Source organism: Crocodylus porosus, unplaced genomic scaffold, assembly GCF_001723895.1.
Source record: "Crocodylus porosus isolate Cpor-Errol unplaced genomic scaffold, CroPor_comp1, whole genome shotgun sequence".
Classification (NCBI taxonomy): domain Eukaryota; kingdom Metazoa; phylum Chordata; order Crocodylia; family Crocodylidae; genus Crocodylus; species Crocodylus porosus.
The window spans coordinates 13,141,893-13,148,493 of record NW_017728915.1 but is presented as its reverse complement, the minus strand read 5'-3'; positions in this window follow the sequence as shown (position 1 = coordinate 13,148,493).

Here is a 6,601-nt window from a genome sequence, read left to right as displayed (position 1 = left end):
TTCACAACTGACCTGTAGCATGGCAGACGCCAAATGCATACTTGGAATCAGTAAAAATGGTGATTTGCCTACTAGAAGCAAGTAAACATGTCTGAGTAAGGGCATGTAATTTAGCCACCTGAGCGCTCATCGAAGGAGGGAGGGAGGCGGCCTCAACAACTTCCCATAAGGTGGCAACAGCATATCCGGAAACACGGTGACCAGCTGAATAAAAGGAGGATCCATCTGTGAACCAAATCAGATCAGAATTCGGTAAGGGTTTTTCTTGCAAATCCTGGCGTGGCTTACCACTTTCGGCAACTACGTCCATGCACACACAGTGCGGTTCTTCATCGTCTGGCAGTGGCAGAAGGGTAGCTGGATTAAGAACATTACATCTCTGAAGAGAAACATTATCCTCTGCTAATAAAATAAGTTTGTACTTATGAGCGCGTTGCAGAGACAAAGCCTGTGTAGTATGTTGCTTCAGCAAAATTTCAACTTCATGGGGAACCCATATTGTCAATGGGTGCCCAAGAACAATAGGGCGTGACCACTCAACCATCACAGGCGCCACCGCAATGGAACAAACACAGGATACAGAGCCTCTAATAACTGGATCCAGTTGTACAGAGTAATAAGCCACAGGGCACGGGCGGTCTCCAAGCTATTGTAATAAGACACCACTAGCAACTCCTTGTTGCTCATGACTGAAAAGGAAAAAAGCTTTAAAGTAATCTGGCAAACCTAAAGCAGGAGCTGACATAACGGATCTCTTCAGGGTTACAAAGGCAGCATCCATTTCACGAGTCCAGATTAGTGGGTCTGCAGCTACGGAGGTAGTTGCCTGAACTAGGGGCTTGGCAGTTCCTCCAAACACTGCAATTCAAGGGTGGCAGAACCCCATTGCCCCCAGGAAAGCCCGCAACTGTTTTTTAGTGACAGGGCGAGGATGATCTTGGATAGCCTGTACCTTGTCAGGGGAAAGCAATAGCTCCCCTGGCCGAATTACAAAGCTCAAATAGTTTACCTGAGTTTTGCACAGCTGTAACTTGGATGGAGATGCACGATGACCTTTAAGTGCCAAAGCTTTGAGCAAAGCTACAGAATCAGACAAATATGCATTACAATCAGGGCTGGCTAGCAACAGATCATCAACATATTGAACCAAAGTAGACCCTGTGGGTAAGACAATATCTTTCAAATCATCAGTCAGAATACGTGAAAAAATCATGGGAGACCCAGCAAACCCTTGGGGCAATTCAGTCCATGTAAGCTGCTTCTCTTTCCAAGTAAAAGCAAACAAGTATTGTGACTCAGGATGGAGCGGGATGCTGAAAAAAGCCACACAAAGGTCAACCACAGTAAAACAATTAGCAGAACAAGGGATTAAGATAAGAATAGTACTGGGATCAGGAACAACAGGATGAGGAACAGTAACATAGTTATTAATCACATGAAGATCTTGCACAAAGCAGTAGATTGGCTTTCCATCAGGGCCTGGTTTAGGCTTCTTAACAGGCAGAATAGGGGTGTTACATGGGGAGCTGCATGGAACAAGAACACCTTGCGACACATAACTATCAATCAGTACAGAAATCTCCTCCTCTGCCTCCCTAGGCAGAGGATATTGTTTCACCGCCAGTTGTGACCTGTCCTTAACCTTAATACGGACTGGAGTAGCGATTTAAGGAGGCCTACGTCCGTAGGGTCCATACTCTAAAGTCCTTAGGGGACTTCTTGCAGTTCTTTAGGAATGTCAGGAAATGAAGCAGACAAGGCAAGGAGAGATTCAACCACCTCTTCAGGAACAATCAAGCGAAATCCCTCAGGTGCACACTAAATGCGTGCCCCCAGCTTTCCTAAAACATCATGACCTAGCAAATTAACAGGACCTATAGGCATTACTACATATTTATGAGAAAGCTTTAGAATCCCCAATCCAATGGGAATCAGGGCTGACATCAGGACCAAATGCGGATTACCTTCAATACCTTGTACTAAAGCCCGGTCCTCGGACAAACTGTCAGGAAGAAAGGTTAAGGTAGAAAGACTGGCACCAGTATCAATAAGAAAAGGTTCAAAACGATACCCAATTTTAATGTAGAGCTGGGACTGGGGTCCCAAATCCCATTCTAATTCTCCAAGGGCTCCTAGGGTCTCTGCTTTCAGTCACTGAGTGGCATTAGGATCCAGGGGAGCCTTCAGAGGAAAGGGCGGCATTGGCAGAGCATTTGGAGGGGGAGGTGGCACTAGCTCCTGATGCATCCGTGGGGCCCCATGAGGTCTCAAGGGACATTCACATTTTCAATGTCCTGGTTGTTTTCAATAACTACAATTACCCCAATTGCCCCTGCCTCCCAGTCCATATTTACTTTCAGCTCTGTCACCACCTCTAACATCCCGGTACCATCTGCCCCGACCTCGTCCCCCGTGGCCACGCCCTCTACAGGGCACTTGCAGAACGGCTGCTAATATACTAGCTTCTTCTTTCCTCTGCTTACATTTCTCATTAACTTTCTCTTCATCCCTCCCATTATACACAAAGTGGCTAACCTTACTATTTCATCTAGAGGCTTCCCGGTCCAATCCGGAACATGCTTGGAAAAATACTTCTTTATGTCAGGGGCAGTTTGATCAACAAAGGAGGAAACTATCACTGGATGATTTACCTCACCCTCAGGGTCAAGTCCCCCACCATACATGCGGATCTGTTTAAGCAAGCGTGCCATATATGCTGATGGGTGCTCCTCCAAACCTTGTTAGCATTCCCTAGTTTTTGACCAATTAGCAGGCTTCTGTCCGGCTAGTCTAATAGCCTCTTCTAAACCCCCTTTCACAGTACGACATAAACCAACTAGCTGTTGATCTCCATAATTTCACCCCAGGTCTTGGGCAGGCCATAAGGTACACGCCGCATCAGCAGCCACCCAACAACGGTTAGCGTCCAGAATAGCAAATTTCTCGTCTGGGGTGAAAAGAGTTTCTAACAACTGCTGAACATCTGCCCAAGTTGGATCATAAGCTCAAAAGATCCCTCTAATAGTTTGCAGAACCTTCTCAGGATTGTCTTGCAGCCGCGGCATTTGCTGCTGCCAGGAAATTAAATCCTGTGGACTAAAGGGATGATATACATGGGCCTCAAGGGCAATTTGCCCCCCTTGCGGGGGTGGAAGGGCTATAGATATCAAGGGAGCCTGAAGAGCAGTAGAAATAGAAACAGGATAAGGCAAGGATGGATATAAAGGAGGTACAGAAGAAGGAGAAGGGACTGAAGGGGTTAAAGAAGGCAAAAGTGCTGCACGGGGCACAGCGGAACCCACAAGCTGTGCACAAAGATTACCAGTGCAGTCCTGCCAGTCTAACTCCTGTTTCTTCCTTTTCTGGTGCCCTGTATTAACCCAAATATCCCATACATACCAATAATCTATCTGGCCAGGAAATTTGTCTTCCAATTCATGTCGGAGAAATGTTAGCCTGTCCTGATCAAAACTTTCACCTGTGGGCCATTCCAGGGGCGTCCCCCTGGTACCAGTTGGCCAGTCCACTTTACACAAAACAACTGCCCGCCATCTGGATAACCCTGAGTACCATCTATCTTTTTCCAGTTCCCCAGAATTTCAGCCAAAGGAGTCTCCTTAACAACACTCTGCCCAGAACCCATATCTACCAAGCCCTCTTACCACCAGAGCAATGGTCCTCGCTCCTCCTCCCTGGAGTTGTCCGTGGGTGAACTCACCCAGTGCCGGCTGTGGACTCGTTCTGGGAGGACGAGTGTGGCACTCCATTGCCGGCAAGCCCAGGGTCCCATCTGGGTCACCAAGAACTGTTATGAATTACTCTCTTAAAGCCAGGTGCAGTTCACTCTAGGCTGGGGCAATGATCACGCAGAGCAAGTATCCAAAGTCAGGTACAGAATCTTTATTCACTGCAGCGAGGTGCCTCCAAGGAGGGACCCTACCTACCAGATATAATACTATTTTATACTTTGTTAGTACGTCAGCATTAGTTCGTGATTAGCTCATGCTCATAAAAATACCCAATCATCTATTAACTAAATCACTATTCTATCCAATCAAGAGGCACTGTGAGCATGAACACCGAAATTTAACTCTTGTGACTACATGCCCCATATATTTTTTTTGCCAAGATGTATTTTATCTTACAAAATCAATCCTTGTACTGCCTTCAAGGTTCCTCTGTTGACGAGACTCCTCTGTTGACCAGACTCAGCTAGTTTCATATCTTATCAGTAGCCCATACACAACACCTCTCCTCTCCCAGCCGTCTCGTAAGTGCTGTGTCTGCTTTTATGAAATGGAGGCAAAAAGACAAAAAAATGGCCTCACTTTAGCACTATAAAACCTTGCTTTAGCCCTACAAAATTCTTATACAACAGGGCAAATATATATATTTCCATCTATTACAATTCAAATATCCTTACTTTTTTATTTTGTATTTGTAATAAAATGTGGTGACAAGAAAAAAAAAACCTTCTCAGGGTTTCAACGGGCTAACACAATACTGTCCCTTAGTCCTATATTGATTTAAACAGACCCTTCCATGAATTGTAGGATCAGAGTTGGATGAAAATCAAAATATTGTTACCACACCTGATATCTTATTTACTGGCAATACAGGACTTGGCAATTTTCTCTGTGTAAATAATTGAATGTTCAGTTTGCCTAGTGAGTGCAAATACACTGTGTACTGAGTGAGTCTTGCCAGCATTAAACAAGGAAGAAAAATTCAGAATTCATTAGTCTGTTTGCCATAGTGAGTTAGTGTATTTGTCAATAATGCCATCATAACAAATGTCCAAATTAGGATTTCATCCTGCAGCACACTGAGCACCTCCTGGAAAAATAACCTGCTTACCCCATCAGTAGTTGAACCTCAAACAACAGTTCAAAGTTCTCAGACTTAAGCCTTCTTCCCCTTTTCAGTTTTAATATAAAGAAAAAAATCCTACCATCAGCTGAATTCCTCAAGCAACTACTGAACTAGTGAGACTCATGCAAAATAGCTCCTTGGTATCTGTTTAGGGTCATGATAGAGTAACAAGAGCCATGGGTGACTGGTGCCTCCTGAGTCTGGGGGAGTGCCGATTGCTGACCAAGGGGACAACCCTGGAAGTGCTGGCAGCAAAACCAAAAGTGTTGCTGGTGCTTCTCTCAGTGCCCCCACTCCCTGGCCAGTAAGGACCAACCTCAGAGGGGCACGTGCCCATCTGTACCCCTCTACACATCACCTATGACAAAAGCAGTTCTCTAGATAGTCTTTTACTATCTCTCCTCCAGCTTACAGTTAATACTGCCTGTTCAACTAAGAGGACAATATTTTAATAGCAGACTTAACAAAAGTTCACTATAGGGTTATATACCTCAAGAACACTAAAAATTAAAGATTAAAGATCTCCAAGCACATTTGGGGTAGGGCATTAAAGATCTTCAAACACATTTGGGGGAGGGCAGTCAGAACTAAGAGCACTCATAAGGGCCCTCTTCTGGATGCTGCATACATGCAGTTGGGTGACATTTATTGTATCTGGTAAATTGTACTGCAAATTGGTAACTTAGCAGTCAGGAGAGGTGGCAAGCCTGGAGCCATTGTTATTAGTACCCAACTGTAGGCATTATTTTTAATTTTATGAAACAGACCAGCTTCACTATCTATCTGGTAACTGTAACATTCCCACATGGATCATTCCAAACACCATGTCTTGCAGATTAGCCTGTGCAATATATTTTGTGGATTACAAGGTAAACCTTTGAAGAAGGATATAGAGGATATTACAAACCAAAGGAAAATTGTGCTATGTGTAAATATATTGAATTGCATACATTTAGAAAAAATTCATCCTGATCTGAGATGAACTGAATCCCTGCAGCAAAAAATTATTTCATTTTTTTCCTGTATGACATTGTACTTCTAGAATGGATTGTAAGGTGGATAGAAAGCTGGCTGGATTATTAGGCTTAACAGGTAGTGATCAATGGCTTGATGTCTAGTTGGCAGCCAGTATCAAATGGAGTGCCCCAGGGATTGGTCCTGGGGCCAGTGTTCTTCATTATATTCATTAACAATCTGGAAGATGGGATGGATTGCACCCTCAACAAGTTTACAGTTGACACCAAGCTGGAAGGAGTAGTAGATATGCTGGAGGGTAGAGCTAGGATTTATAGTGACCTGGACAAATTGGAGAACTGAACCAAGAGAAATCTCATGAGGTTCAACAAAGACAAGTGCAAAGCCTGCACTTAGGATGGAAAAATCTTATGCATCGTTACAGGATTGGTACTAACTGGCAAACAGCAGCTCTGCAGAAAAGAACCTGGGGGTTACAGTGGACAATAAGATGCGTACGAGTCAGCAGTGTACCCTTGTTGTCAAGAAGGCTAACAGCATAATGGGCTGCATTAATAGAAGTGTTGCCAGCAGATGGAGAGAAGTAATTATTTCCCTCTATTCAGCAGTGGTGGGGCCACAACTGGAGTACTGTGTCCACTTTTGGGCCCCCCACTAAAGAAAGGTGTAACTGTCTTATAGTTTTTAGCAAAGACTTTATATTATTTTCTCTTTTTTTTTGTGTAACTGCCGCGCGGCACTCTCACATTTATGT